The sequence below is a fragment of the Suncus etruscus genome, chromosome 20, assembly GCF_024139225.1.
Source record: "Suncus etruscus isolate mSunEtr1 chromosome 20, mSunEtr1.pri.cur, whole genome shotgun sequence".
Classification (NCBI taxonomy): domain Eukaryota; kingdom Metazoa; phylum Chordata; class Mammalia; order Eulipotyphla; family Soricidae; genus Suncus; species Suncus etruscus.
This window is the reverse complement of record NC_064867.1, coordinates 6700803-6710061: the sequence shown is the minus strand read 5'-3', so window position 1 is coordinate 6710061 and position 9259 is coordinate 6700803. Positions and strand designations below refer to the sequence as shown.

The 9259-nt window shown below is 41.1% G+C and overlaps 1 non-coding gene across 1 annotated transcript; it reads left to right on the top strand.

Annotated features, from left to right (window-relative positions):
* The first annotated feature begins 3824 nt into the window (after positions 1-3824).
* On the top strand, positions 3825-3931 carry LOC125998331 (U6 spliceosomal RNA). The gene has a single exon (XR_007491921.1). It is a non-coding gene; the product is annotated as a U6 spliceosomal RNA (small nuclear RNA).
* Positions 3932-9259: the final 5328 nt, after the last annotated feature.

Here is a 9259-nt window from a genome sequence, read left to right as displayed (position 1 = left end):
TGTAAGTGCTACTCCAAGTATGACTGACAGTCCCTGGACTGTATATAACTATATACTATATATATAAACTATAAACTACAGTAAGAGACTGTTTATAAAGCAACGTTTTAAAACAATCTGGTCAAAGTAATTTTGTATTTGTTAAACATATGTGGGCCTTGTATTTTTTCATTTTGTCTTGTATTTATTTATTGTATTTATAGCCTATTGATTTGTAATGAAAGAACTGGTTACTTAAACTAATCTAAAATAATGCTGCACATTATATTACAAATTTTTAATATTACAAAAAGGGTGAAGTATAATAAGGAATTTGAAAATACAAATTGAGGGCCAGAGCGATAGCACAGCAGGTAGGGTGTTTGCCTTGCACGTGGCTGACCCAGGTTCCATCTCCAGCATGCCTTATGTTCCCCCAAGCCTGACAGGGGTAATTTTTGGGCACAGAGCCAGTGGTAACCAGAGTGCAGCCAGATATGGCCCAAAAACAAACAAACAAAAAAAAAAGTTGCTAGCAATCTATTTAGAGAAATGTTGCTTTTTTATCTCAAAGGGAAATTATTTCTTAAACAAGTTTAAAACCATTCGTGATTCAGCAAATTAAAATTTTAAATAGCAGACCTCAATTGCACAAATAACATGTTTATACTTAAAGAGACTTTATTAAATAAAAACTATAAGGAAAAATACGTAAGTCAACCCTTAAAATTATATAAAAAATAAAGTTAACTTACCCATTGCTACGTAAGATTTAAATCGCGTGGACAATCTGTCCACAAAGGCACTTAAAATTTCCAATCCCATTAATGATACCTGAAGGTAGGAAAAAAACATATTAGTGTGAATAACTTGAATATGCCAAATATTAGTCTGTAGCTGTTGAAATATGAAGATTTATATAGGTTATCAAGATTTTGAAACAAAGTGTTTAAATAAAGTATTCAGGATGAATGGCCTCCATGAAATCAGGGTCTCTTAGTCACAAATAGTTTAATGGCAACATTAATAGTGTATATTTAAATATACAGGAAGACAGTGATAAAGATTATGTAGCATCTGTTAGCTGGAAAATGGGAGGAGAGCACAAAGTAGTTCGCTATATTTGAAATGTTTCTAAAGCGAAATAGTCAAAAGTAAAAGAACATCTTTTATTACAGATCAGTTCCAACTTCTGTCAGGAAAAGTGGAAAAAACATCGTTCCCACCATAACAAGAAAAAGTCAAATACCTGAATAATCTACAACACCTGATCTATTCTCTAGTCAGAAAAGGTAGTGAAATAACCAACCAGCCTAAACTGTAGGCAGAGCGACCTAAGCATTAGATTGCTTAGAGAGAAAAGTTAAGTCAGTCTCCGTCTTCCCTCCTTTCTTCCCAAAGAACCTTGGGCGGCCAGAAAACTATTGCGGGCTCACATGATTAAACATCTCCAGTTAGGAGGGTCAGGATTTCTGATATAGCCTTACTCAAAAAAAAAAAAAAAAAAAATAGAAACAAAAAGACACCCTGAGGTTGAAACTAGTCAACAAGGAAAACAGGCAATACAAAATTACTCTCAGCACTCTCCAAACCAGGCAGGTTAAGCTGCTCCCTGCAAAAAGCCCACATTAATGGTCTTTTGCACACTGGGGAAGGTTTGGTAAGTCCTCACAGAGTTTGGTTTCCACACCACTCTTTTATTCTAACTTTACTTAAATAGTGTGATTTACAAAGTTGTTCGTAAGACAGGCAATTGTTATGGGCATTCAGTGTTCCAAATCAAGGAAACTCCCTCTGAGATCTTAGTTTCTGGGCTGAAAACTCTGGGGTCCTCTCAGAGTGGGACAGTCAGCCTCCTCCAAACCCCCTCACTGCCAGAAGCTCCAGCAGCCATACCCACAGGCATGTAATCAGCCCAGTTTCACAGCTTCACCATTATTCTTGGAAGAGCTACAAGATGCCCAGTTTTACAGATCCTCCACCCATAGGGCCCAGTATGCGACTGACACCTCCAAATTCCACAATATTGACAGCCTAGTAGGACCATACCAAATCAGAAGGGAAAGTAGTATAGAAGCCAATTTAAGCTCAATAAAGGAAAACAGTAACAAAGAAGGCCCGACTCGCAACAAACAGCTCAGTTAAACCTTCAAAGAGAGAAGCATGGAGGTAAGGCGTTTGCCTTGCATGCAGAAGGACGGTGGTTCAAATCCCGGCATCCCATATGGTCCCCTGAGCCTGCCAGGAGCGATTTCTGAGCGTAGAGCCAGGAGTAACCCCTGAGCACTGCTGCGTGTGACCAAAAAACCAAAAAAAAATTCTTCAAAGACTTTAAGACTGCATTGTGGGGACCGGGAAGGTGGCGCTAGAGGTAAGGTGTCTGCCTTGCAAGCGCTAGGACGGATCCCCTGGGGTCCCATAAGGTCCCCCCAAGCCAGGGGCGATTTCTGAGTGCATAGCCAGGAGTAACCCCTGAGCGTCAAACGGGTGTGGCCCAAAAACCACAAAAAAAAAAAAAAAAAAAGACCGCATTGTGATTGGGGCCAGAGAGATAGCACCATGGTAGGGCATTTGCCTTGCAAGTAGCTGATCCAGGATGACTGTGGTTCAAATCCCAGCATCCCATATGGTCCCCCGTGCCTGCTAGGAGTGATATCTGCATGTAGAGCCAGGAGTAACCACCTGAATGCCCCGGTCTGACCCAAAAACCAAAAAAATTTTAAAAAAATGAAAAAAATATTGCATTGTGAGATGTAACAATTTTTACACTTTCTTTGACTGAATATTTTTCAACAATTTCACTGGCCATTTTGTTGTAAGAATGTAAGATAGGGGCCGGAGAGATAGCATGGAGGTAAGACGTTTGCCTTTCATGCAGGAGGTCATCGGTTCAAATCCCAGCGTCCCATATGGTCCCCCGTGCCTGCCAGGAGCAATTTCTGAGCCTGGAGCCAGGAATAACCCCTGAGCACTGCCGGGTGTGACCCAAAAACCAAAAAAAAAAAAAAAAGAATGTAAGATAAATTACTTTGTGCATATTAAGGGTGCAGATGAGGTTGGTGGGTGGAAAACTGGGACAATGGTAGAGGGAAGATCACACGAGTGGTAAGACTGGTGTTGGAAACAACTGTATTATGAACAACTTAGTAAATCACAATGTTATAATAAAAAAATTTTAAGAAAGGGCCCGGAGAGATAGCACAGCGGCGTTTGCCTTGCAAGCAGCGATCCAGGACCAAAGGTGGTTGGTTCGAATCCCGGTGTCCCATATGGTCCCCTGTGCCTGCCAGGAGCTATTTCTGAGCAGACAGCCAGGAGTAACCCCTGAGCATCGCCAAGTGTGGCCCAAAAACCAAAAAAAAAAAAAAAAAACTTTTAGAAATTATCTTCATTGGAGATAATGGGCAGAAGACATCTAAAAATACAAATTGCATTTAATGGGAATATCAACATGATCTCATAATGGATTTTCTCTCTCTCTCTTTTTTTTTTTTAGTTGTTGGGTCACACCTAGTGATGCTCAGTTATTCCTAACTCTGTGCTCAGGAATCACTTCTGGTGTGGCAGTGGGAACCATAAAGAAGCCGGGAATCAAACTCAGGGTGGCCTTGAAGGCAAGAACCTCACCCACTTAACACTGTCTTGAGCTTTGTAATTTTTTTCTTGAAAACTAGAAAAAGTGGCAGGAAGACAGTAGAGAGGGTTAATTCCAGGTACCACATGGTCCCCTGAGCAGCCCTGGGAGAGACCGTAAGCAACCCCAAGAATCTCTAAGTGTGGCCCAAACAACACCTTATTCAAGTAACCCTCCCCCTTGCATGAATTTTTTTAAATTTTCAAGTTTTGTGCTCGCTTCGGCAGCACATATACTAAAATTGGAATGCTACAGAGAAGATTAGCATGGCCCCTGAGCAAGGATGACACGCAAATTCGTGAAGCGTTCCATATTTAAAAAAATAAAATAAAATTTGCAAGTTTTAACTTAAGGATATTTAACATCAAAGAATTTTTATATGTAATTATAGTACTGAATGATGCTAATTTATTTGTTTGGAGGCTCCACCCAGCAATATTCTGGGGTTATTCCTGGCTCTGCACTAAGGAATTACTCATGGTGGTGCTCAAGGGACCATAGGAGATGGTGGGAATCAAACCTGGTTGGTCACTTGCAAGGAAAGCACCCTACCCATCACACCATCACTCCAGCGCCACAGTTTATGCTAATTCTTAAAAAACATTCTTCTCTTTGCAACACTAGTTATATTTAGGAATGAAACAGTAACTATCCCATGATTTTGAAACAAAAATGAGGTTGGCTTACCCACACTGATGGTTGTTGTGGGTGGGGGTTTTGCCATTGTTACAAAATTTAAAAACAAAAGAACTCACATGATACCTTTGGGATAAAATGTTAAAACATACCCTTGGAATCTACGAGCAATTCGAGGATGTCTATTCTCCATCTAATAAAGGGTTCTAAACCAAGGGTTCAAAACCAAGCAAAATAAAAATATTGGAAGGTAGGTATCAAGAAATCTAAATAAAGCAATTTTCATAAATAAAAAGGCAATATTGTAAAATAGCAGTCTACCAAATCAAGGATGATCAATATGTAATGTCAATAAAACATACCAATCTGGGTAGGTATATGTTTTAGGGGACCTCTCAAGTGGTGTTCAGAACTCAGGGCTACTCCTGGGGACTCTCTCTGTTCAACTGAATGCTGAGAGGCCCAGGGGCAGCAACAACTTGGGCCCTGCACTGGCAGCCTCCACTTGGGACGCCCCAATTTTTTGCTGCCACTTTACCAGCTGATTCTAGAATTTCACCAGTGGTAACAAATAAAAACGCAGCATTAGTTGACACATTGGTTTAAAAAAATAAGTAATTTTTGTTTGTTTTGTTTTTTGATTTTTGGGTCACACCCGGCAGCATTCAGGGGTTACTCCTGGCTTTACGCTCAGAAATCGCTCCTGGCAGACTTGGGGAACCAAATGGGATGCTGGAATCCGAACCACCGTCCTTCTGCGTGCAAGGCAAATGCCCTACCTCCATGCTATCTCTCCGGCCCCGAAATGAGTAATTTTTAATTAAGCAGACTGAACATAGCAAATACTCAGATTCTCCACAAAGGGGTCGGGAATATGTCTCAGTGCCTTACATACATGAGACCTGGGTTTGAATCCTAACACTGCAAGGAGAAGAAAAAATAAAGATTCAATCATGAAACAACAAATAACAGCAGTTTTCATTTGGATATCTTTCACTTTAGCCTGCATCTTGCTTAACTTAACTTTCAGCACCTCTTACTACCACCAGCACTCCCAATAAAAACTAAACTAACTTTGGGTGCCGGAGAGATAACATGGAGGTAAGGCATTTGCCTTGCATACAGAAGGACAATGGTTCGAATCCTGCCATCCCATATGGTTCCCTGAGCCTGCCAGGAGCTATTTCTGAGCATAGAGCCAGGAGTAACCCCTGAGAGCTGCAGGGTGTGACCCAAAAACAAAATGAAACAAAAATAAAATTAAACTCTAAGCTAACTTTAATAGGTAGAAAATGAAAACCTTTCAAAGTAGATTTTCAAGTTTTAAGTTCAAGCTTAAATTTTAAGACACAGATAAAATGTTAACATGTTTAGTGAAATATTATGCTGAGAAGTCCCAGAACTCACAGGGCCAGTTTTCCTTTTCTCTTTCTGCAGGTAAGCTGATTCCTTATATCTCTGAATCACAGAAAGTTGACAGTAACTTTCAATCTGATAGTCATCTGATATTAATAAACTCATGCCAACTCTGCAGTTACCTTGGCTCCTCAATATGAAGTTTATTTATTTTCATGATGGGGATATGGCGCTTGAACCCAGGTCCCACATACCCTCAATGACTCACTGAGTCATATCCCTAGCAGTCAACTTTCAAACAGCTTAAATTAGAAACGCTGTCAACCAATAGCAGTGAGATAACCATATAAGTTCCTGACAGCTACCTCCAATTTCAGAGTACCAACTAAGTAAGAATCTCCCATGTAAAATTCAGAAAACCTAACAAAAGTCCTTGAAATCTAGGAAGAACTTAAGTATAACTCAAAATCATGGTTGGTTTTTTCTTTTCCCACCACAGGTGAAACGGAAAAAAAGCATGTATTTTTCATCACTGCACAATCTGTAAAGCTGCTTCTCTAGTTTGGCAATTGCTTAGGTTTATAGAAACACACAGACACACAAATTCAAGCAGGGAAAAACTCAAGCATGGGAAAATACACACACTCCGGGCATATTAGCAAATGGAGCAAAGAATGAGATAAACTAATTATCTGAAATTTTCCCCTCAATCCAACTGAGAACTCTCTTGGCTCTTCCAATAATATATAAATAAGGAAATTTAAAAATATAAAAATTATATATTTACAATATTTCATCTCACAAATATTATACCTCTCATGCTATTTATATCACCAAACCAGCCTTGGCCTCCACTGCGCCCTTGCTGCTTGTACTGCTCCTTTCCAATTCCTCTTCATGCAGTCATCCTTCTACATAAAATCCTTTACTGACTTAGGATAATAAACTCTTCTAATGCTCTCTTAACCTGCCTTATAATTTTCCCTTTATTAACACCTGGCTCAACTGTATGCTCCAGTAACGAAGGCCTTCACTGTCTTGCATAACAGAACCAGGAGCTCAGTGTATTCAGTTTCCTGCCCCCAAATTCTTCGTATCTGTATTTCCTTCATATCTATACTCAAATTTCAACTTAGGTCCTTTACTGCTCAAAGCATTCTTCCATTCATATGTGATCCATAGCAGTAATTGTTTCCTGGAATTATCTAATTCGCATAGCACCAGTCTTCCTCTTCCTAACAGGAGCTCCCTGACAGAAAGACACTCATTGTTCCGGTATGTTTGTACTTGCAATGAGGTCGCAGCTGGTCTCAGTGACCAACTATATGAAATCCCAACATAGATACACTATCCAACAGACCTTATTTCCATCACTGCTTACTTTCTAAAGAACCTTAAATTAGGAATGCTGATTTAAGAGCCAATATTTAACTACTTACTACACTACAACTTTGATTTGGCTTTGTTTTTGTGATTGTTGTTGTCTGAGGCAACTGGTTCTGTGCTCAGGGATTGCCAACGTGGTGCTGAGGATTGAACCTGAGTTGACTACATGCAAGGCAAGCGCTATTAATTCCAACATTCTCTCCAGCCTCTACAGGGTAGATTTCAGTTACATACCTCACTTATTCCCCACCCACCAATTTGAACGAAGTCCACAAAGGCAAGAATTTCTTATGTTATATAAAGAGGCTGGACAAGTGAGTGCCTGCACGTGGTTTGTCCTCAATAGTCAAATGAGTCTGAGTAAGTGAGACTTGCCTGTCTTGTTCACAGTTGGATCCTCAGTATTGAGAACAATTCTCAACAAATAGGCCAGTCACTCAAATTCTGAAGCACTATCCAAGCCAAAGAAATATATTTTGTTCACTATCATTGAAGCATAACTCTGTTTTGTTTCAAAGTAAGCCTTGAACTTGCTGGGTGTCACCGAAAAAACAGAAACTGAAACAAAAATATTTCATTAAAAAAGAACTAGGGGGGGCCGGGCGGTGGCGCTGGAGGTAAGGTGCCTGCCTTGCCAGCGCTAGCCTAGGACGGACCGCGGTTCGATCCCCTGGCGTCCCATATGGTCCCCCAAGAAGCCAGGAGCAACTTCTGAGCGCATAGCCAAGAGTAACCCCTGAGCGTCATCGGGTGTGGCCCAAAAACCAAAAACCAAAAAAAAAAAAAAAAAAGAACTAGGATAAAAATGTTCGAGGATGTTAGATGTTTTAGTGTATCCTGAATAAAAGATACTGATCTATTTTGGCAATTTAGTTTATAAAAGAACAACAGGCCCACAAGATAGCTCAGTGACCGAGTCAGCCTTGCAAGTACCAGAGCACAAGTTCAAATCTCTGGTGTTCCCAAGTGCTGAGCACAATTCTGGCAGTTCTGCTGTTTGAAACTCACAGCTCTGCTATGATTTCCCAAAACATGGAAAGTGATCTTCTGGCTGCACAGCAGCTGGAAGTATGTAAGTACCACAAAGGGGTGGAAACACAATGAAAAAGATGTACGAGTGCATGCCATGGCCAGAAAGTGCAACTCCTCTCTGTGCACCATGGTGAGACTCACCAAGCACCACAATCCTAATTTGTGTGCCTCAACAAAGCATTCAAGCCCCAATGAGTAGATATTGAGCCCCAACTAAAGGGGTGCAAACCTCAGAGCATCGAGACTCTGTACAGCCCTATCCTCAGAGCAGTAGTAGCAACGACGGGGTGGGGTTAAAACAGATACCATAACACACAACTAGGAAGGCCTCTCTCTAATGACTACAGAAAAAAAGGTTTCCAAAAAGCTCTTCATGCAGGCTGGAGTGGTGGCACAAGCAGTAGGACATTTGCCTTGCATGCACTGACCTAGGATAGACCGCGGTTTGATTCCCCAGCGTCCCAGATGGTCCCCCAAGCCAGAAGCAATTTCTGAGGGCACAGCCAGGAGTAACCCCATGTGTGGCCCAAAGAGCAAAAAAGCAAAAACAAACAAACAAACAAACCAAAAAAAAAAAAAACACAGACACACAACAAGGAACTCAACAAGAACTGACCAATTAATATCCTTGAGCATGGGATCCAGTATGTAGGTGGAAATGTGATTCTAAGAAGGTAAACGGAATAAGCACAGTGCAAAGATTACACAGAAGAGAATTGGGTGGAGCTGTTCTCCTCTGGTACAGGTTCTACAAGAAGCACAAGAGTATGCAGAGGAGAATGTCCAGAGAGGAGAGAAGTTAAGATATAGATAATTCTAAAGGAGCCCAGCTCTTAGGGACGACAAGTGCCAAGTGAAATCCTCGAATCCTCGAAAAACTGGGACCCTATGCTATTATAGAAGCCAAGAGGATGCTGTGAGAGGAAGCAGTTCATCTCTTCATTAACGGTATAGCTGAAGAGAAAAATGGCCCAGGTCCATTCACTGGAGCAAGCAGAGAAAGAAAGTCGCTCACATATGAACCTGCACATCTCCCAAGCACTGGCTTCCCACACAGTCTATGCGTATACAGGGGGACCGAGCAATAGCACAGTGCTAAGGTGTTTGCTTTGCACGCTGTCGCCTCGGGTTGAACCCAGGTTCCATCTTCAGCATCCCATAAGGTACCCCAAGCCTGCCAGGAGCGATTTCTGAGCTCAGAACCAGGAATAACATGGGTGTCACTGAGTGTGGGCC